The 24954-nt window shown below is 34.7% G+C and overlaps 1 pseudogene; it reads left to right on the top strand.

Moving 5' to 3' along the window:
* Window positions 1–21872: 21872 nt before the first annotated feature.
* LOC117709592 (10 kDa heat shock protein, mitochondrial pseudogene) lies at window positions 21873–22181 on the top strand (annotated as a pseudogene).
* The last annotated feature ends 2773 nt before the right edge of the window (window positions 22182–24954 follow it).

A 24954-nucleotide genomic window follows, 5' to 3' on the forward strand; every position in this document is an offset into this window, starting at 1 on the left:
ACAACAGGTTTAATAACAGTTCAGATGTACCAAGATCTGAAACTGCTTGTTTCTCTTACACACTGGCCACTTACTATTAAAAATAAATTAATAAATAAATCAAATAAAAAAGACAATGCTGAATAAAGACGGGATCCTACACTTTATAGACTTGTTAATTTAATGCTAATGATTCTCCAATACAAGCATTTTAATTTCTTGTTAATTGTCTTAACCCTATAGAAGCTGCTATAACTGAAGACCAGAGGCTGGGTATATTATAAAGAGTGTAAGTTTAATCAGTTTAATGTTTTGGATGACAAAATATTCAAGGGCTCACTTATGATAAAGACCTTCTTACAGTATTGTAAACCTAGGGGAAGGCAAGAGGGCATACTGAAAGGCAGACTAGGAAAATAGAAAGATGGAGAAACCACAGAAATGGCAGACTGAATACACAGGGACTGTATAAATGGGAAGAAAGAATAAACATAGAGGAAAAATTAGCACATTAAAGACAACATAATCCCAAAGAAAGATAGGCTGAGCAAAGTTAAAGAGAAAGCGGGTACACAAGAAGAAGGTGTATGTACACAATGGGCACACAGAACAAGTGAGTACACAGAAGTTAGACTTCACACACACAAACCACAAAGGTGGGAGTCAGACAGCAAGTTTGTATGAAACCTATTTTTCATCAACCCATTCCCCCACAATATTGGGCTTTGCCCTTTTGACTTAACAATTTCTTGATATCCCATTACTTTATATCCCATTAGCTTTAAGCTGCTAAAAATCACACACTTCAACTGAGTTTTGGAGGGGTGTCTCATAGGATAGCATGCATCCTATGAGAGGATGTCTCTTCATTAACATTGCAAAGCCAGGATGTGAATCCTGTAGCTCAGCTCTAACCTTAATTCTCCTCCTTGTGGTAATTTGAATTTTCCATCTGACTCTGAATTGCCTAAAGAAAATTACTCAGAGTTATCTCTGTGGGAAGCAGCTTTGCTTGAGGGACCTTGATAATGGGAAAGTCCCTTGTCTTTTTGTATTGTCTTTCTTTGTTAAGACAAAGACTTCAATAAATATGTACATTGAGGTCCACTTTCATTGAAATTTACAGACAGAGACTGAGCTGAAGTCTACACAATACATAAAAGCAAAATGTTAAAAAAAATGGCTTATAAAATCGCATATTTTGAACCCAAATCTGTTATCACCAGCCCAGTCATTGCCTTCCCATATCCATATTGAATTGTTGAGTTTCCGTGACTTTATCTTAAGTGTAACCGTTTTTTTCTGTCAGTGTATTCATGTACTTTTCAAAGGTGCCTTGGTTAGAGCTGCTAAGAAATATACTTAGGGCTTTGAGCTACCTTCTGTCTAGTAATTGTTACACAATTCCTTGTTTTTGTTTAGGTTTGTCTTCCTTTAAAAGTGAAGCCATGAGAAGTTATACTGTTGTTGAAAAACTTAGAAATTTACCCTGGGCTTACAACATTGCTTGGATATCACTGTTGCATACTTTTCTAGGCTGTTTTGCTGTAGCGGTGTATCTGTTGAATTTCTGAACAATCATGTGTGTTCCATCCCATTTAATTTCCCCTAATTTGTGTCTATGAATCTATTGTTATCATTCAAATATATTTAATTTGGACATACCAATGTGAATATGCATGTACTTAATTTTGTTTGGAAAACTCAGTTCCAAACTAGCCAAATATTGTCTCTCTTATTTCTAAATATTGTCCTCTGAAAGTTATATCAAGAGATACATAGATAGATAGATAGATAGATAGATAGATAGATAGATAGATAGATAGATAGGATAGGATATAGATACAGATGATATATATATATATGTGATATATATATCAGATATCTTAGACTCTCAAAATCTTAATTTTCATTACATTTACCAAATAGGAGAGTGTATGCAAATATGACACAGTATATATGTGGAGGTTAAAGGGCAACTTTCTGGATCTAGTTCTTTCTTTATGCCAAATAGATACTGAATATTTGGAATTCAGCTGAACTCAGGTTCAATTGCACAAACTTTCCAGTATCAGGACTACATTGTATCACATAGAGTTGTTTGCCAATCTGTTTTTCATGCAAAATGTGCTACGCCAATGGTGCCACAAAACTTCTAAAAGTAACTATGGTTGCCTGATTTGACCTAATGCCAACTCAATAAGGTGGAACCCATTTCTCACATTGCTTAGGGTGACCATGAACCAAAGACTACATATCAGAGACCTAATGTAAAACTAAATACTACTGGTCTTAAAAATGAGTGATGAAATGATTCCCAATGATTCTAATAATACTCTGTTATTCTTATAGATGAATGTCTATTCAGTCATCATCAGAGAAGGTTCGTCCTACAGCAGATTGGAAGATGAAAAAATACAGAGATCCACAATCAGACATTATGGAGCATTATGGAGAGAGAAAGAAAGAGATAAGGGAAGAGAGAGAGAGAGAGAGAGAGAGAGAGAGAGAGAGAGAGAGAGAGAAAGATTAGTTCTTAGACAGCACTAAATGGAATGTCTCCATTGTTTGGGGAGCTGACAGAAGGTGGCTATCATCCTTGCAGCCATCGTGAGCCATATACTCTGATAAGAGACTTGATTACAATAGCCTACAACAGCTGAGTACACTCTGATAACATCTTGCTTTAGATACCCAGGATTTTCCCTTGGATATGTGAGATTTAAAGGTGTGTGACTTAAGGGCCTGAGTTACAGATCAGATTTAGAGACAAGACCTAAGGGCATGACTTAAAGGCATGACCTAAAGGCATGGCTTAGAAGTGAGACATATAAAAGGCAAGAGGCGGACAGAGGAAATTATTATTATTATTATTATTATTATTATTATTATTATTATTATTATTAGGTATTAGGTACTTGGCACTTGAAGGAAGAACTTGGAATTAGACATTAGGCACTTAGCACTTGGAGGAAGTACCTTGGAACTTGGAGGCACTAGGGACTAGAAACTAGGGACTAGGAACTCAAGACTTGGGACTTAGACTAGGAAGAGAGACTGAAGAATAAATGGGATTGAATCACCCTCTGTCTTGTCTCCATTCTTCGCATCCGTCCTCATTCTCTCTCTCTCTTGCTGAACCCTGACTGGCGGACTGGAGCAGCTTGGGGCAGTGCAGGCTCCAACAACTTATCCCCCAAGGCTTTTGGCAGGGAGGGTTCCAACATTGATAGAGCAGTCTGCTACATTTTTGGCCCCCAAATGTGGGCTAGTGTGGTTCTCAACATTTTTTGGCCTCCAACTTGGGGCAGCTAGGGCTGCAACATTTTTGGTGCCCAACGTGGGGCAGCAAGAACAAGAAACCCAGTGAAGGACTAAATGGAATTTCTCCATTGGATCCTTTTCTTCAGAGATCAAAGAACCCCACAGAAGAGATGAAAAGAGTTTAAGAGCCAGAGGGGATTGAGAACATCAGGAGAAAAAGAACCTCTAAACTAACTGAGCAAAGTTTATGTAAAACACAGAAGAAACTGAAGCTACAAGCCCATGACATGACCAGGACTGTTGAATACATGAATGTGTGTGTGTGTGTGTGTGTGTGTGTGTGTGTGTGTGTATGTATGTATGTGTGTGTATGTATGTACTATAATAATATATTTATTATATATAATAATATATTATATTTATAATAATTAATGTATAATAAGTTACATATAAATATAGAATATATTATATGTATATATACACACATATGTATATATTTATTTGTATGTGTATACATGTATATATGTATATAGTTTAAGGTATATTATACATATTTTATATATTATGTATATATAAATATATAATCTTTAAAAGCACATATTACATATATACTTTAGACTTTAATTATGTATTCAAAATGCACAAGTCTTATCTTCCTTATGAGTTCAGTTTTCATATTATACAGAAGCATCTTTCATTTAGCAATGAAAAAAAATTTGTTATGTACAACATTTATCTTTCAGATCATTGTTATACACCTCTTGATGTTCCTTTTCCTTTCTTGATTAATATAATTTTGATAGTTTACCTTTAGATCCTTGAAAACAATTGAGATGTTGTTTCCCTTCATTAAAAATAAGAAAAATATTAACTATGCTTGCATCTCAATATTTTCAATTTCTTAGCAATCCCAATAGAGACTGAATGAAACAATTCACTTTCTCAGCATATTTACTTATTCTGAGATACAATGTGTTTCATTAACTATATTTTTTCTATAAAATAAATTGTCTCAAAACATTATAGAAAATATTTATAATTTTAATACTCTGGACAGGTTTTGTGGTATATTCAGATGTGGGTCATCTTTCATTGTATTCTTTGGTATACCTAGAACAGAATGGTTCTCTAAATTAGTTTGTGATCTTTGGCTGTCCTTCACTCCTGGATTCCATTAAGGATTGACCCTCTTCTCTTCTCTTCTCTTCTCTTCTCTTCTCTTCTCTTCTCTTCTCTTCTCTTCTCTTCTCTTTTCTTTTCTTTTTTTGTGGCTTCCACAAACTATCTTAACACCTATACTCTATATTAATCGTGCTTTTCTGTAATACATGGTTCTAGTTCTCTCATTGACTAGGGCTTAGCCTATTCTTTGCATTGACAACATCTGATTAACATGCATTTCTCTTCTTACTCTGAAGATTTTTAAACTTATCCTTTCCTTTCCTGTATCCAGCTAATATTTCTGCTTGATCTTACTTTTTCAAGTTGCTATATGGTGTTAGACATATTGATCTAAAATGAACACATCTCTAGAAAATGTCCTGAATCCTAACTAAACCAAACAAATGGATATCATGCATCTCTCTGCACTTTGCTTGATCTCCTCTGCTGAGACTTATGCAGGGTGATGAGAACATGAATAAAATTTGGATGACAAGGTATTTAACCACCTCCTATAGAATGTTTATATAAACAAAGCAGATGATTTTGTCTTGAGATATTGAATGTTACTTAAATGAGATTTGTCTCTGAGAAAAAATGGACTTAAAACTATAATTGATGCAACAGCTATGAAAATTAAAGATGATTTATGATTTATTATGGTTGTCCACTGCAAACATATGCCTATGCATGCATTTATAAATATAAACTTCTCAATCTGTACAATGTTCAATGTTACCTGTATGTTTGTTTTTGGTGTTAGCATTTGATATCAGACAACCAATTATCATCTTCATTGGGTAAAACTATTTTTCTCGGTCTCAGCATATCTTAGTTGCCTATAGTTTTTGTTTGTTTGTTTGTTTGTTTGTTTGTTTGTTTTTGTTTTTATTTGATGTGTGTGTGTGTGTGTGTGTGTGTGTGTGTGTGTGTGTACATGTAGAGATGAGGCCTCTTAGGCCTTCCCTTGTCCATCTTATCATGTCTACTGTTGTCATCCTTGCTTATTTATAATTGGGAAGTTATGTTGGTATAATTTTATCAATGGAGCTTCTGATAGTATAAGGAGACACAGTCTCACATCAATACCCCTGATCTCTTAGTTTTTATAATTTTCTAGCTTTCTCTTCTGCATTGATCCCTCAATCTTAGGTGTGGGAGTTAAACTGTAGATGCATTAAAAGGCATTGTGCTCCATAAATCTGCACTTGCATTGCTTGTGATTTTCTGTAATATTCTCTGTCTGTTGCTAAGAGATGTTTCCTTGATGAGGGGTGAGGACACCATATCTGTGGTTACAAGGACAAAAACTTAGGATATAGCTAACTAAATTATGCTGATTGATTAAACTGGTGTCTGTATATTCCCCTTTAAGTTTTATATAATCATCTAGGATTCCAATGCTGGGCATCATTCCTATCTTCTGTAGTGGGTTCTAAGTCCAATTAGAGACTGTTGGTTAAATGTGCCAGGACTGAATTGTTACAGTTATTGTGCTTTGCTGGTGTTTGGTGTGCAACATAGGCTTCAAACCTGAGTTGAACTTTTGGTTGCTTCCCTCCCTTGTAAGCTTCCATGACCCCTTCTGGTATCATGGCAGTTATTTCCCAAAGGGAAGGGTTTCCAATAATTCAAGCTCAGGGGGTTCTATGTCCCATGTCTGAAGTTCATGATAGCTTCACAAGTAGAGACTTACCTTCCCTCTCTATGGGTAGGAGGGTAACCAAGTTCAACTCTGATCAACAACTCAAAAGAATGCTTCTCAAGCTTAGTGTTGGAGTAATTAGACAGTTATTGTTTCTTGAAAGAAACACTATCACTCCAGACAGGACAATTTTATTTAAATTATATATGTATTTTTTTACACTGACTTACCTGCATTATAGACTATCATGATTTCTTATGTCATTTTTAGTCATACTGGTTACTGCTCTAGACTCCTCTCTCATTCTGTCTCCATTGGGTTGTTGTTATTATTTTTGGATCTCCCCAATCAATAGTTTTATTTATCCTTTTTTTATTGCCCAGTAAAGTGCCTTTGATTGTATTTTAAGATATGAAGCATAAAATGTTAATAAATGTTTTGTTTTATTAATAAGAACTCAAAGTATGAAGTATTTTCATTAGATTACATTATCTCCAAGACAGAAATCTTATTTATAAATAAGGTTGTAATTATTTGCTATGAATGTGAAAATGTAATTCTAAGGAATGACTTGCAAATAGTTATTAGTACATGATTGACACCTGAAAGATTTATATTGAGCTCATAATGACTCTGTAGACTTTGTGAATAGCACTTTAACTCTGAGAGAAGAAAAATACTGTAAAATCAATGAAGCAAAAATACAAAAACAAATTACAGCACATACATATTAATATAATGTCTTTTTTATTGTTACTTTGGAATACATTTATGCAACAATTAGAACCTAATCAAACAAAAATTAAATTTGTGTGAAGTGGAGACTGGAAATTTCAGCTGCCATTTGTGACATCAGATATCATTTTGAATGATCTAAACATATTTATCATTGTTTAAATATTTCTAAAATTTCAAATGTAACTTTTATTCACCTGATATAATTTCCATCTTCAAGGCTTACTGTTCAATACACTCATCCTTTTTTCGTTCTTTCTGAAATCTGACTGTTTGGTTCAACTCACCTGTTCTGGTTTAAACTCCTCTCCAAGCTGACTAATTCAAACTGGATTCTCTCAGCTTGAGTAAATTGCTCTGCTTAACCTCAAACTAATCTTCTGGCTCCTTCTCAATCTCTGTCTCATTCTGTCCTTACCTCTGTCTAGCTTGGTAGTTCTTGTGAACACCCCAAAGTGAACTGCCAAATACTCCACTATGGTGTTTGTCAACTCACTCAACTGAACTGATTGACTGCCACCTGAGTTCTGGGATTTAATGTGGGTACCACCACTCCTGGACCTAAGATTTTCTATACCTGGAACTTGCTCTGTACCCTAGGCTGGCCTTGAACTCGGAGATCTGCTTCCCTCTGAGTAAGGGGAGGTTCTGTCTCTAAGGTCTTGTTCCCCAACTGGTTCTTGACTTGTCAATAAAGAAGGCGAGAATGTAGGGGGAGCTGTTGGATGGAATGTACAGGTGGAACTTTAGGGTCCCAAGAGGAAAAGGAGATGCAGAGAAAGAAAGAGGGCTTTCTTCCATGCTCTGGAGGAAAGAGGAAGGACAGTGCAATCTTGTAAGGCCTTGGAACAGTTAGGGCCTGCGCGCCCCCCCCTCCCCACCCCCGCTATGGGCAGATGGCCAAGTAGGTTGGTGCAGGCTAGATGATATAAGCCACGAAGTTTAGGGCAGAAGAATAAATGGAGATAATAATTGATAACAGCATGCCTTTTCAGGCAGAACATTTCTGTTCCCAGCAATTGTGTCTAGCCGACAAGTTCTAAGATAGTAAAGCTGCCTGTCCACTATCCACGGATTCTAGAGTCTTGGGAGTGGGCTGGTAACTCAACTCCTCAAGGAGCAAAGGCAGGTAGCTAGGGTTGGCCCAGTTGTGACTGATCCCAAGGCAAAGCTAGGTGGTAGAAAAGGGAGCTGGGGAGGGGCCGGAGTGTAAGTAGCAGCACCTGGACAAGGTGAAAGCTTGTTTTTAAAACTACACACAGTACCTCTGTCTTTTGGAATTAAAAAGGTGCCTTTATTCTAGCTAAAATAGCTATTGTGTTGGATTATAAATCCTCTAGATAAAAATGGAGATTTTAGCTCCCTGGTTAGAGCATAGATTCAACCTTAGAAACATAGAAAACAAATTTTTACAATTAGTTATATATTTTATTACTATTTTCTTGAGGTTTTTTTTTTTTTTTTTTTTTTTTTTTTTTTTTTTTTTGCAAAAATCATATGTATTCCAGGTTGGAATTGAACTAATGACAATCCTTCTGCCTTGGATGCATCAGTGCTAGGACTTTAGTTTTGTGCCTCTTTACATGGCTGCTTCTTTACATCCTCAATATATATAGATGCAGTTGAGATCCTCTGGTATAAAAGGGGTCTATCAAATTTAACTAGCAACATTTTTGCAGTGCAGGCTGATACTTAGTTTGTAATTTTGTTTATGGCATGGAATTCTATTCATCTCTGATTTAATAGAATTCAGATCCTTCTGAGGGAAATCTACCAATTACAGTATAATTTTGTAGAAGGCATGCCTTAATTTAAGAATGTAAAAAATGAATTACAATGTTTTCAGAAGAAAAACAACAACTTGTTTCAGAAACTGTCCTTGAAGATATAAGATGCTTCACAATAAAATACCTTTGATAATACCAATGAAACAGCAACACAAACTCTGATTTTCATCAAAACAAACAGATCAATTTACACTACACATAGTCCTAGTCCACTGACAATTCAAATAGAAAAATATACTTAGCTTGATTCTAAGTTAGAGAATTGCAAATGCTTTTGTGATAGCATGCATGCAATATTATTTAATAAGGATTTTTTCAGCTCTTGATTCCTTCTTCAATTATGTATAAATAAATGCATACATAATCTAAACCAATCATTAACCTTAGAAAGGAATTATATTTGTTTGTGAAATGTATTCCATGTTTATTTTTATTGCATGTATTTGTCTCAATATACTGTACACAGGAAATTGCACATAGAATATAGGTTCTCCTGTTTGTTGCTCATAAGGTCTATTATGGTTTATATTGCTTTAGTATAGAACAGTAATACATACTCATAATAGATGCTATGCCAAAAGTAATGGTAATTATAAAAAGAGAGAATCTGGTTGGTCTCCTGTAAGATTTTGATAGTCCATAAAATGTACTGACCCTTAGGAGTTCACAAAATTCCAACATATTAAATTAATATGATTTAAGAACGCATTTTAGTTAATTTACTCATGTTTTTTAACACAGCCAAGCATAATTCTGGCCATTATGATAAACTAAATAAAATTTAAATGTGTTTTTAATTCATAACTTTAAAACACAATAAGCAGCAAAATGTTAATGTTAAAAGTATGTGTGTGTGTCTGTGTGTGTCTATGTGTCTGTTTGTGTGTGTGTCTGTGTGTATCTGTGTGTGTCTGTGTGTATCTGTGTGTGTCTGTGTGTGTCTGTGTATGTGTGTTTGTGTGTTTGTGTGTGTGTCTGTATGTGTGTGTCTGTATGTGTGTGTGTCTGTGTGTGTGTCTGTGTGTGTGTCTGTGTGTGTGTGTGTGTGTCTGTGTGTGTTTAAATGAATATAAGAAAATTAAATCTGAATAAGGGAAATGAAGTGGTATAGAGCATCCTATTTCATTTCAGTTAAACAGAGATATACTTCAGAAAAATATGCATTTGAGCAGAGCTCTAAACAAAGTAAAGTCAACTCTGGATATATTAGGAGGATTCAGCAAAAGTGTTAAGCCAGCGTAAATTCCTTGAAGTATAAGTACATTTGCTATGTTCTATTTATTGGCCAAAAATATTTTTTTTTATCTTTTGTCTATACAACGTGTATGTGAGTTATTTAATTTAGTAGCTTTATATTTTCTTCAGCTCATATTACGTAGCCACATGATGGCTTTGTGAATTTCTACCACTTTATATTATAGAATACAAAATTTTATTGGCATGGCATCATTTTTGGTTTTTGCTTCTCAGTCACTTTACAGAGTGAGCAAATAAATGAATAATAGGCTATTTTATGGCCAATATAATTGGTTAATTTGACTCACTAGTGTGAAATTTGGATTGACATTTTCCTTGCAAACATCCTAAATATATAGAGAAACCAAATCTGTTTCTTCATTACTTATTCAAGAATTATCAATAGACTTTGTTGAATTTTCAGATTCTAAAATGTGTATTTTATATTTCTAGAATACTTGCAAATGTTACAAGGCACACTTTAATTTGATGTTAGTTACCTGAAATAATGAAAACTATACTGTAATGTACTAGATTTATAAAGAAATCGCTATCCTGAACCTCAGACAGTGACTTTATTAATATTAAGGTTCTTTGCACAAGAAGACCTACAGAGTAAACTAACCTGGGCCCATAGGGGTGGACAGAGACTGAACTACCAACCAAAGAGCATGCAGGGTCTGTGCCTAGGCACACAGCACACATGTAGTAGAGGTGAGGCTTGGTCTTCTTGTGGGTTCCCTAACAATTGGATCAGAGTTATCTCTGATGGGAGCTCAGTTGCCTGCCTTTAGATCACTTTCCTATAGAATGACTTGTCTATCTAATAAGAAAATTCAGATGCAGTATTAAAGATAGAACATCATATGAAAATGAAACATAGCATTTGCAATTTGTGTATAAAACAAGACAAAATCAAATCAGAAATTTTCAAGAATTGCCTTTGGAAGAGTATAGTCTTAGACCTGCTGTGACTTGAATTACCAGGACAGGTTGGAACCCTTGGTAGAGGGGAGCCTTCCCTTCTCTAAGGAGAAGAAGAGGGGAAATGGGTGAGGGGAGTGTGAGGGTGAGACTGAAAGCAGAGGAGGGAAGAGAACTGAAATCAGTCTGCAAAGTGAAAAGATAGATAGATGATAGATAGATAGATAGATAGATAGATAGATAGATAGATAGATAAACAGATAGATACATAGGACAAAAAATAAGACAAAAGACTTTAAAACATGATATAAAATGTATTTTAAAAATGAAAAAGAAAATAATGAGGGTTTTAAAATATAAGTAGGGAATCTTTAAATAAAATCATGCTGAATTTAACGTTTATGTTAAACACAAAACTTCTATATTAATACAAAAATTCAGATGCAGCCTTGGAACAGAGATAAAGACAAAATATCATATGAAAAGAATGTAGCATTTGCAATTCATTTCTAAAACAAACAAACAAACAAGCCAAACACTGCCAGTCATCAGAAGTTAGGAGAAAGCCATAGGACAATGTCTCCCTCTGATTCTCTTAAGGGTACAAATAACTCCAGCACATTGATTACTAATGCTGATCATCATCTGTGAGAAAATAAACCTGTGCTATTTTAAGCCATTAGTGCTGTGGTAATTTGTGAAAGCCACCCTAGGAAACAAATACATCTACTCACAGCTTAGAATATCTAAATCAATGCAAACACCCAAGACAGCTTTTTCAGGAAACGAATGGATGTCATCAACACACAGCAGGAATATATGCTTTCAGAATGTAGCCAACACCAGAATTGGTGCTTTAAAGCAACAATTTTCATCTTTTTGTTTATTTTTCTTATATATATTGAACATATGGAACTACTGTTTTTAAAAGTTATATATGTACATGCCTACACAGAACTTCAGACTGTGGTTTTAGTAATAACAAGGATACTAAATATGTACATACACTCATACATACACATGTACATACACTCAGATGTACATACAGATGTACATACACTCAATACATACACATGCCTTTCTTCAAAACACTATCTTACTAATAAAATAATTTCAAGTATAGGGTATGTCAATGTATTTATATAATGTATTATAAGACAAAGAAAAAATACAAAGAGAGTAGGGAAGTCCTAAACAACTAGTAACAATTTGCATAATGTTTTTTTTTAATATCATATAGCTACAGCTGTCTTTAACAAAAATGGCAGAAAGCAGGGATAGAGCTATATCAACAAAAACCAGAGACTCTCAGGAATCATTTAGTTATGAAGAAACAGTGGAGGTGTGAGAACAAAATTTGAAAGCAGCATTGTAACAATAACAAAAATTCATGGTCAGCAAAGACCACCAACAATTTGTTAAATATAGTCATAATAAAAATATTAAGCCCCTACAGGGGCAGGGTGACAAAAAATAAAGGCATACAAGGGCATGCCCAGACAAGTCCAAACAAGCCCAAGTGAGTAATGGGCTATCTGGTGTTTACTTTTCTCTCCCTCCCTTTTCTGGGAGGTCCGAGTTTCTGCAAGTTCTGCCAGTTCTGCAAGTTGCTGATGTTTGAAATATCCAATCATATGTAACCGCGCCAAATTTTCCCGCTCTCCCCAACCCCTACCGATAAATATCCCAAGTTCCCTGGGTCCGGCGCGCGGAACCTCTATCTCCTGTGTGAGATATGTTCCAGCCCGAGGGCCCTCGTCATTAAACCTCCTCTGCAATTGCATCAAGAAGGTCTCTCGTGTGTCCTTGGGGCGTGCAGGTCCGGACTTGGGTGAGGGTCCCCTTGCAGGGGGGGGGGTCTTACAGAGGGTCCCCTTGCGGGGGGCTCTTACAGAGGTTACTCCTCCAGAGCCTTTAAGGAGATCATATTCTGCCAGATAATGTACTGGGTTAATCCAGCTAAGTATGACAATATCAGCTTCGGACCACAACCTAAGGAAGATTCTAGCATGCGAGTCTTAATAACAAACTCATGCTCTTTCTGTCTAAATCTGATCTTAGAATTTTTCTAAGTACACATGTTTTCCAGTAAAGGTCTGGGAGAAGGTGTTAATCACTGAAACAGGAAGAAGATCATGGATTTGCTTAACTGTATATAAAGACAAACCACAAACATTTTCACACTTTCATAAACCACACATACTGAAATTGTTAAAGTAAACTTCCAAGCAATGATTGAGAATGAGAATGATTTAATAATAACTTCTCCATAGTGAAAAGACACATGAACAAAAATGTAGAGACATACATTCTGGGACTGAATTTTTCTGCCAAAGTATTCTTTTTCCTTTTTTTCTTGGCTTTAAGGGGAACTATGCATTCTATTCAAATCATTGTCAAATCAAAGCATAATCAGATTATACATTGCAAGGGAAAACTGGGAACACTAGATCTCAAACAAACTTTGTTTTATTTCATCATATTCACTTGCCTAGCTTCCAAAAACATGTTAAACTTATAATAATGAGTGCTTGCATAATTTTCTCAAACACTATTAATGTATATATATGTATATATATATATATATTTGATATATAAATGATATATTTAATATATCATTTATTTGAATAAATAATATATATTAATATATCACTTATTTGAATATTAAAATCAAACTATAAACAATGACTACATAATGAAGAATGTCTAGCTAATTCTAATTAAATGCAAACAAAGTCACTGTAGGTCCTTGATAGATCTCATGAAAGAAAGAATGCACCCAGACAACTAAGATATGTTATTGAGGATAATGAAACTCAAATGTTTAAAATAATGCATCATCAACAACAAGAAAGTGTGAAAAAAAACTAAATACAAAAGGAAGGCATAAACAAGAGTAGTAACATAGAACAAATTAAATAATAAATAATGCTCAAATTTTCAGATCTGAAAAGCAAAAAGATATTTTAACTTCCTGTTTTTATCATACTGCCCTTTTCTGGCAAGAGAAATACAATGTCCTCAAAATAGTGTCCTTTTTCCCTCTTCTCAAGTAACAAGAAAATATAGAGACAATTTAAAGTCTTTAAAAATGAGAAATTAACGACTAAATATTCCCTCCTTTGAACTAAATTCTCTTTTTATGGCCTAATTTGAGAGCAACTGACAAGGCTGAACTTTATCTTTAAGCCTATGTTCCCAGACAGCAGCAAAGGTTGCTGGAGAATCTGCCATCATTTTGAGATATATTTTACTGTGTGTTTCAAGAAACAGTGAACTGAAATGGAGCTCTCCTTTCTTGCATGTAACCCAACAGCCCCTCTTCTCTTCAGAATGAAGACTAACTCCCCAGATTTAACAAAAACCCTGCTTAGTAAACACATCTATAAGCCCTGGGTTTTCTGTTGTAGTGAGACCTTCCTTGTGATCTTTATTTGTATAACAAAAGGCTGAATAAGCTCATCCCCTTAATTATCAAGAGCATTTTGCCTTTTAAAAAGTCAACCAATTACTTTCTTGACTTATTTTTCCTTTAGTATAGATTTGCTCAGTTTCCATGAGTTTGTAAACTTAATGTTGTTTCTAAAGTTATTGATATCTGTCTAGGATACAGAGTGTTAATTTCAAGTTTCATGTCTGTTTAGACTTCCTCTGTGTCCAAATACATGGTCAGTTTTGGAGAAAGTTCTCTAAAGTGTTAAGAAAAAGGTAGCTGGATGGAATATTCTGTAAGCATCTGTTAGGTTCATTTGGTTTATAATATCAGTTACCTCCAGCATTTCTTTGTTTAGTTTTTATATGGATGACCTGTCCATTGAAAGAGGGTTATTGAAGTCTTTGTCTAGCAGTGTGTGAGGGTCAATGTTTGATTTAACTGTAATAGTTTTTATTTTTGTTTGTTTATTTTGTTTTGTTTACAATGGATGGTATATTTGTGTTATGGATGTAGATATTAAGGATTGAAATGGTATTGTGGTAGATTTCCCTTTGATAAATTTTGATCAATTTTGGTTTGAAGTTTATTTTGCTATATATTAAAATCAGTATACCACCTTGTGCCTTAGGTGCATTTTCTTAGAATAACTTTATCTAACCTTTTACTCTAATGTAATATTTATCTAATTTGGTCAGATTTGTTTCTTGTATAGTTGGTGTTTTTATGGGACTCCAAAGAGTGGGAGTAGGTGTAACTCTGATGCTTTTGCTTGCTCTTGGGGTTTTTCCTTCTATTGGGGTGCATTGTCTTACCTCAATAGGAAGATTTTGCCTTGCCACATTGCATCTTGTTTTGTTCTGTTTGGCTCTCATGGAGGCTTGCCTTTTTCTGAGGAGTAAGTGAAGAGAGAATAGATCTAGAAGAGAGGGTAGGTGAGGGAGGAACTAGAAAATGTGGAAAGAGGGAAATCTGTGGTTGGAATAGAGAACATTTTATTTTCAATATAAAAGGGGGGCATGGAAAAAAATGACTTTTCATAGAAAGTCTCTCTGACTACATGTGATAGTTCAGAATGAATTAAACAGCACTGGCTGCTGACAGGAGAGTATCCAGATAGATTTATCTTTAGCAATACTTTCAATGACTAAGGATATATTCTTTATATTCTGTGTATATTAAGGAATTCAAAGTTTTGTTACGTTTGGGCATCTGCCATTTGTTTTTGCACTTTACCTCATGATTTCAAAATGGCTATCATAGCATCTATCAAGTCCTCATCTGAAGTAAGAAGGGAATTCTTTCTTCCAAACATGTTTTTCTTTCATCAAGAAACAAATCTTGTCCATAAAAGTGGAGCAAAGCATGTGTGTAAGTGTAGCTGAGAGCTTTTATTTTGATCCTCAAGCTATAGGCAGAGAAAGCACATTGGTAATGGCATAAGTCTTTTGAAACCTCAAAATCTGTCTCCTGCGACACATCTCCTTCTAGAAAGCTACATCAACCAATCTTTTACAGTTGTACCTACTGTGGACCAAGTATTCAAAACTATGAGCTTATGAGGATATTCTCATTTTAACATCTTAGAGGTATGTTGAAATTCATACACTTATTTTTCACAACATTCAAGGATCCCAGTTTCTTTTCAACTTTGAAGAGGTCCTAATTTGGTTTTATGGTAATATATATCATAATTTCAGAGTGAGATATCTATTTTGGTTTAAAGTCCATTTCTCTGATTAGTAACTCTTTATACTTAACTCTTTATGCCCATTGGTTATCTGTGTCAACTTTGAAAAAATGTCTAGTTCTTGGCAAATCTTTTAATTGAGTTTCTTTTATTATATTAAGTATAGGCATTTTACACACATACATGTCCCTTAGTGGATATGTCTTTTCTGTATCTTAGAAGTTTACCATCCACTTTGCTGATTTACTTCTGTTCTATGGAATTCTATTAGTCTAATGTAGTCTCATGTATTTATACTTTTATTTCAATGCTTTTAATGAAATAAGTTTATAAACATCAAATGCTGGTAAGACCAAGATCATGAATTATTTTCTTCTATCTCCACCTGGTTGTGAAAATCCTTACACTTAATTCCTAGTCAATCTTGAGTTAATCATAAATTGTAAGTGTCCAATTTTATTATATCTATATGGTCACTTAAAGTTCAGCTAGGCAACATGCATTAGCTTTCATCCATATATTAGCTAACTTAACAGAAAAATTATTACAAGACCTCTTTCCTAGACTCTCTTCACAGTTCTACACTTAATGACTACTAATTGTCTAATAATAATTTGATTTAGAAAGAATGTTTCAGGTAATAATCATTACTTCCAATTTTTATATAGAACACTTATCATAAAAATATTGTAATTTTATTATTCATGTATAAGTTTATTTTGGTATCTGATAATATTCATCAAATTAAACATTAAAGATGAATGTCTCAGTTCTGAAACTTTATTACTGTAGTTTTTCTTTCTTAACTTCAAATTGATTACTATATCAAATCAAATGTTCTATGTTTTTTTAAAACAGAAACTAATCTAAAGGTCCAAAAATTGGAAGTTGTTTTTCCCTTTAAAGTACTCAGATTATGTTGTTTTAATTAAATTGATATAGACAAAAAATTGACTACTTTTTTAGTTGAAGTTTGTTAAATCATAAATGATAATACTATGTGATTTGTCGTTGCCAAAAGGGATTTTTAAATAGATTACTATTGTAAAAGGATTATTTAAGACAATATAATATATTTGTTTTTATATTTCTTGGACTAAGAATAGTTAGAAACTAGTGTCTCTTGAATCCATTTTAATGGTACTAGGTCCTTTTAATTTTCTATAGCTACCCATTTTATTTGTTGACAATCATTGTTCATTAGATTCAATAGGCAACTATAGCCTGAATAGTTCTTCTAACAGTTTGTCAATTTTACTGTTGGGTAGACTACTGGAGATGGGTTGGTGGCTTGAAAGGACACTATGTCAACATAGCTTACATGATAATAGCAGCAGTACTTGCAAGCCCCACCCTGGTGCTGTCTGTAATGTGCTTGACACCTTTGGATACATTGATTTTCTACTTTACCAAAAAGAGTCAACCCTTTATTGGCTAAATTGTTTTCACTGATACTGAAGTGGACCTAGTGATAGAGTCTACTGCTTAATGTATAGCTAGTATTGATATTTTGGTTCTGAATACCAAGTTGATGCCCCAAATTAACTGAATAGTAGGTATTTGTTCATGTTTGAGACAAAATGTCTAGTTGACCCTACAATGATCTGAAGTCTGTACAAATGCCTCTTGAGCTTCTTGTTTTCAGTATCATATTATATCCCTTTACAATGTTATAGATATTATGAGCTTCTGAGGGTTATATTGAACTAAACTTTTCCTTGGGCCTGATGTAGGGTGAAGAAACAAAGATCATTCTTTAGGAAAAGAAACCTACTTGGCAGTGCCAGTTGTAGCCTGGGGCCAGAGCATTTGGGACCATTTCCCTGAGACTCTGATGTATGAAGAGGAGACAATACCTTCTCTAAACCTAGAAATATGGTCTACAAAGCTGGTACTGTCCTGGGATCAGGGCCGTAGGGAAATCTATGACTTCTGATACTGCAAAATTAACACTTACATTTGAAGGCCAGGATTATAAGCCCCAAGGCCTTAACATGGTGAGTCTCTGATGCCTGTGATATATCTTGTGCATCATTTAATGATTAACCTCCTGTTAACTTTATGTACTATACAATAGCTCTCTACTTATTTTGTCTTCAATTTACACATGCAAATAGTATATGAGATGTTATACTTAATAAACTAGCTTTCATAAGCCATCAACTAAATAAGACCCCCTGATCATAAAATTTCCAATTTCCTCATTATCATCTCATCTTCTGGCCATCCTACTTATGACTTAATTAAAACTTTCATAAACAGTGGGCAGAATAACAAGGAGGAACTCTTTGCCACCATATCATGATGATTAGCAGAAGTATTAAAGTAACCCTGGGGGAAAAATCTGAAGCCCTCCTATTGAAACTGAAATTAGAAGTGAGATTCGGCAACTAAGGAAATTGTAAAAGTTGTGTTGGCAAAGTCCAGAGAACATGAAAAGTTACACAGTTCTTTTGTCAAGAGAGCATTTGTTTAGGACATTGGTTTGGATGGTAGTGACAATACCATTTTTAAGACTCTACAACCAACATCCATCTTGACATAAATCTAGACATATTTAGTTTTTTAGCAATACAAGTAGGCTTCACCATATGTTTTTCTTTTGAAACTCTTCTTGAATACTTTAATATTTTGTGAATCCAATTTAAATGAATACTAGATCATTAATATCCACTGTAACCCTTCCAGTCTTGTGAATGTTGCTACCTACCTTTCAATGTCTGAAAGCCTTAGGTTCAATGTCCCTGATGAAGTCACCTCTTTCATAAAGCTTATACAGTTCTATCAGGCCTTTATATTGATCAAAATAGAGCATCTCATATACCCAATTCTTACAGTCATGTATAATTGACTTCTATTATCTTCTAGATCCTGATATTCATAGGAATCACAGTGGGCAAACAAAAACATCTGCAATTGCTTGTGTGAGCCTCTTCTTTAGGTTTAAAAATTTTTATTATTATTATTCTATAAAATTAAGCAACCCTTTTCTAAGGGCAATACATAGATATTACTTAGGTTGTCCATTTTGTGACTCTCTGACTGACTCATTTGTCTATGCAACCTCAGCTTCAATATTCAAGCTGTGAGAGCTTCTCATTTCTTGCTTAAAATTTCTTCACTTCAAAAGTTTACATGCATAATATTACTTGACTAGCATATAGTTTCTTTTACTGGGACCTTACTAAAAGGCATATCAGCATGCTGAGTCATGATATTTCTTCTTCTCTGTCTTAAAGGTCAGATCACTGGGAAGTATGTTCTATTATTTCTACTTTTTCCTCCCTATTCATACTGTTCAGCTAATTTTCCACAGGTTCTCAGTGTTTGGTACAGGAAAGACTCTTTACCACGGGTATAACTTGTATCTTTGCCCTTATTATCCACTAGGAGTAAAAAAATATAGCTTCAACCTTATTCTCTGCCTTTCATTTTCTTTTTTGTTAATGCAAAGACTAAAATGGAAGATAATATCCACAGGGTTTTTTTCAGTGTAATTCCTCCCTTAGAAGGGCAAGATCTCTCTGGGAACACTGATAAGCCTGTCTTATCACCTACAGTAAAAGCCACACTGCTCCCATCATGGTGTGATTAAGATCTATTCTCATTCATACCATTGTCAGAAACTGGAATATATTCTAGCCAGTCATGTGTACTGCAGTGATATTTATCTCATATACCAGAATGCATTTACGTTAGAAGCATGTCAGAAAAATAAAAATGACCACCTGGACACTCTCCTCAAGGGTGCTTCACTTTCACAGACCTCAGGATACTTATCTAATCACCCATAACATGAAGAACAAATACTGCACCATATCACTCAGATGATGGTTGTCATCCTGGGACTGCCACTGCAGATTTTCTGATCTCAAAGGTATCAGCCACAAAACACAATTTCATGTCATAAAACCCATTGCCTGAGTTATGCAGCAGGTTCAATTCCTTGTTCATCTTTGGTTCTGTCAATTTCTATTTCGATTCATGCTATAATTTATTTTTTGGGAGACTTAAAAAAAAGTACTTTTTCTCTTGTGTTGGACACTGATGACCTATCAAATACTTGGTTAAATCTAAGCCTAGCATGACAATCCAGAGAATTTTAGGAACTTATGTAGAGGCTCGTTTAAGTGAATGACACAAAAGCAGCTATACTAAAGAACAACAGCAACAAAAATTAACTTTAGCCAGAATGAGTGATGAACTTAAAAAATAGACTGTGAGGAAGTTTCCAATAATGGATATGTAGCTTTCAAGAAGCATCTCTTTCCCCTATGAATTGTTTATTGCTTATGTAAACTAAAGAGAAATATTGTGAATCTTTATGTTTTGCACATCCTGGGTCTTCAAAGCTTGGTGAGCTTCCTGGGTTTTGTGGGTTCATTAACTTCCAAAGTCTGATAAGTTTTATCCTGAGTGCTAGAAGGAAATATTTCAATTTTGAGGATATCATTTCAGAGCATGGGTCTTCAAACTGCCTCAACAACAGTGGATGCTGCTGAGTATCTTCTAAGCTAAAAGGAACCTTTCCTTCTTTAAGTTGCTCAATTTAGATGTTTTTGTCAGAGTAACAGAAAATTGTTTATTAAAAAAAATCCATATTAGTTTCAGGGATGGGAGAGGCATTTGTAAAACAACAAAGTGAAAAATGCACAGATGTTTTTAAACTTCCAGATGAAAATTAAGGGTAGAGTAATTTGAACTTTCAGAAGAGAAGGCCAATGAAAGAGATCGAAATAAAACTAGCAGAAACATTATATCACTGCTTGAGCCATGCTTGGTGGCCATACCTTTGATCCCAACAGTGGAAAGGCAGAGTGAGAGAGATGTCTATGAGTTCAAGGCCCGACTGAACAATATAGCAAGTATGAGGCCAGGCAGGGCTACAAGGTGAGACCTGTCTCAAAACTACAAATTAATAAGCAAAGAAAAACACTAGGATATTACCTAGAAAATGGATGGGGGATTTTAACAAAACTGGTACAAGTATAAAATGAATTACATCTTCAACATTCTAACAGATATTTTTACCTACCATGTAATTAAAACAAAGTCCCTTAATATTAGTTTGCATATAGAAGATAACAAAAGTGGATCTACTTGCTAAAGCAGATTTTTTTCAATCAACTGTTCAGTAAGCCTCAAAGACATAGGCCTTAGAATCTCCTTGTACTTATGATATAGATTATTTGTGGTACTTTAACATTCAATTAAATGCCTAACAACTATGTTCAATATATTAAACTTTCAACTAAACTACATGTTTTTAAGAAAAGGACTGAAGGAGCTGAAGTGTTTTGCAACCCCATAGGAAGAAAAACGATATTAATCAACCAGACCCCCTACAGAGCTCCCAGGGACTAAACCACCAACCTAAGAGTACACACGGTGGGACCCATGGCTCCAGCTGCATATGTAGCAGAGGATGGCCTTATCTGCCATCAATGGGAGGAAAGGCCTTTGGTCCTGTGAAGGCTTAATGCCCCAGCATATGGAAATGCTAGGGCAATGAGGCAGGAGTGGGTGGGTGGGTGAGGGAGCACCCTCATAGAAGCAGGAGGAGGAGGGGTGGGATCGTTTGAAAAAGAAGCACTGAAGGAGGATAACATTTGGAATATAAATAAGTAAAACAACCAATAGGTCTGGTGGGATGAGGGTTGGAGAGGTGGGGACATCCTCAGAGAGACAGCAGGCTGGGAAGGAAGTATGGGATGGCAAACAGTCAGAGTGTGGGCCAGAAGGGGAATAAAACTTAGAGTTTAAAAAAAAAAAAAAAAAAAAAAAAAAAAAGCATTATGTAAAAATTTTTAAAAATTAAAGAAAAAACAAGAAACATTTGTTTTAAAGAAGTTATGGAAACAAAAGAGAAGAAGAAAAAATTAACTTCAGTAAGCAATGCAATAACATAATAATGACATTAAAATGGACCTATTGTTCATATGTTTTGTACTAAACACAATATATGAATCAATAAAATTAGACATTTTGGGAGAGTCCAGAGCTGTGCCAGTGCAATTAATGGCTGGACAAGCTTTTAGAAAGTTTCTTCCACTCTTTGATAAAGTTTTGGTTGAGAGGAATGCTGCCAAAACTGTAACCAAAAGTGGCATTATGCTTCCAGAAAAATCTCAAGGAAAACTATTACAAGCAAAAGTATTGCAAGCAACAGTCGTGGGCTATGGGATCAGGCCTAAAAGAAAAGGTAGACAGATTCATCCTGTCAGAGTGAAAGTTGGAGACAAAGTTCCAGAGTTTTGAGGCACCACAGTAGTTGTAGACAACAAGGAGTATTTATTATTTAGAGATGGTGACATTCTTGGAAAATAGGTCTATTGAAATCAGTGTTCAAAGGTATCACATGAAGCTGGCCATTCCACTGATGTTCTTAATTATTTCATCATGTGAATAATTTCCATCCTTTTTTTCTTAATAAACAAATAATGCCTAATCTAAAAAAGAGACAGTTTTAGAACATCTTCCACATTTTTACACATGTAATGGTCTCATTTATTTGATTCAAAGTTAGATTTGTTAAAGATTTTCATGTATTTTTGAGATAATATAACATCATTTCTTCTATTTTCCCCTTCCAAATCCTGTCATGCACCCTGCTTTCTCTCCTTTAAATTAATGCCCTCTTTTTTATAAATTGTCATTCTATGTATATACATGTGTATATACATATATATAATATAAACTACTTATGTATATATGTTTATTTTTATGCATATATATGTTTATGCTTATATAAGATGCATTATATAATAAAAGAAAGCAAAATATCAAATTGTATACATATATATTATACATATATTCATATATATGTATACTGTATAAATTATATTAAATATTGCATATTGTGTGTGTGTCTCTGTGTGTGCACATGTGTGTATGTGTCTAATCCTGTTCAGTCTGTATAATGTTACTCCTGTGTACATTTTCAGGGATGGCCATTTGGAATTGGATAACTAACTAGTATGTACTCCCCTGAAGAAGACTATATCTATCACCCTCAGCATTCCTTAATTGTTCTTTGTTCAGGTTTGAGTTGTTGTGGGCTTTTCTCCATCTACTTGGCATGGTTTTTATTGTTTTTCTTGTTCATTTGATGTTTAGGCAGAAACATTGCTGACATGTCTTTGGTGTAACTTCTGACATTACGAGGAGAAATGATCTCACAGCATACTCCCTGATCCCATGGCTCTTATAATCATTCTCCCCTTCATCTGCAGCCTTATGTATGTATGTATTTTTTAGATACATCCATTGGTCCTTTATCCACTTGGACTTGAGCTTTGTACAAGGGGATAAGAATGAATTAATTTGCATTCTTCTACATGCTGACCTCCAGTTGAGTCAGCACCATTTGTTGAAAATGCTTACCTTTTACCACTGTATGGTTTTAGCTCCTTTGTCAAAGATCAAGTGACCATAGATGTGTGGGTTCGTTTCCGGATCTCCAATTCTATTCCATTGATTCTCCTGCCTATGAAGCAGAAACTGAAGGAAAGGCCATCCAAAGACTGCTCCACCTGGAGATCCATCCCATATACAGTAATCAAACGCAGGTACTGTTGTGGATACCAAAAAGTGCATGTTGACAGGAGTCTGATATAGCTGTCTCCTGAGAGGCTTTGCCAGAGCCTGACAAATACAGAGGCAGACACTTGCAGCCAACCATTGGACTGAGCACAGGCTTCCCCAATGGAGTAGTTAAAAGACTGAAGGAGCTGAAGGGGTTTGCAATCCCATAGGAAGAACAACAATATCACCAAGCAGACACCCTAGAGCTCCCAGGGATATAACTATTTTTTTTTAGCTATACTACAAGAAAAAAACTGAGATTACCAATTACCAGATACTATTAATTTTAGGTTGAAAATAGATGTATACAAACAATATACAAATAATTCAAGTATTTTAAATTAAATTAGAACATTAGAATAATACATAGGCTGAATTTTGATCTGCCCAAGTTCACAAAAATCTTACTCTTGCAATCATAATCTATTTAAAATATTAGAGCAAAAGAAGAAAACTGTACCTGCCTCAGAAAATCTTTTCCTCTTTCTGTATCTGTTAATTACCTAGTTGTACATATCAATTAAGTTCAGTGTGCTACTTGCACTCATGAATACATTGATTTAAAATGCATCTGATCTTTTACCTGCTCCCACACCACATGTCTATATTATTTTCTACTACTAACTTCCCTGTGTTAGGTTTTAGTTCTATGAGTAAGAACTCTTAAAATTCGTATTATTATTATTTACTTTATTATGTATATGCTCTATTCTGATCTAATTTTCAATTCATTCAAAATTAAAATTCTTTTAAGTATTTTATTCAAGTTTGTCTTTATAGTGCAAAATCTTGGTCCTCATTTTATTTGTTCTTTGTTATAATACACGTTTCAGAACTTGGGTTTTATGACCTTTTTATTTTTTTGCTTTTGAGTTCTATGTTAAATTAATGTCTCACTTCATTGTTTGCCTTTTCTAATTACTGTTTATTCTGAATTGATTTTTGTAGGAGAAAAATGATGAATTTTAAATTTTTTATCAATATACAATAGTTTTATTAATTATTTTTATTTATTACATCCCAAATATTGCAAACCCAGTTCCCCTGGCAGAATTCCCTACTCCCATCTCCCTTTCTATTTGCTTCTAAGAGGGCATACCCCCACCATATATCCTCTCACTCCGGGCATTAAGGCTCTACAGGATTAGGCACATCCTCTACCACTGAAGTCACATAAGGCAGTTCTCTACTACATGTGCCCAGGGGCTCAGACCAGCCCAAGTGCACTCATTGATTGGTGGCTCAGTCTCTGGGATCTTCCAAGGATCCAGGTTAGTTGACACTGTTGGTCTTTCTATGGGATTGCCCTCCCCTTCAGTTTCTTCAATCCTTCCCCTAACTTTTCCATAGTACCATCGCTGGTGGGAGTGCAAAGTTGCACAACCATTCTTGAAATCAGGTCTAGCAGTTCCTCAGAAAATTTGAAACAGTTCTACCTGAAAACCCAGCTATACTTCTCCTGGTCATATGCCCAAAAGATAATACAAACACATGTGTTCCATTATCTTCATAGCAG

Source organism: Arvicanthis niloticus, chromosome 5 (assembly GCF_011762505.2).
Source record: "Arvicanthis niloticus isolate mArvNil1 chromosome 5, mArvNil1.pat.X, whole genome shotgun sequence".
NCBI classification, from domain to species: Eukaryota; Metazoa; Chordata; class Mammalia; order Rodentia; family Muridae; genus Arvicanthis; species Arvicanthis niloticus.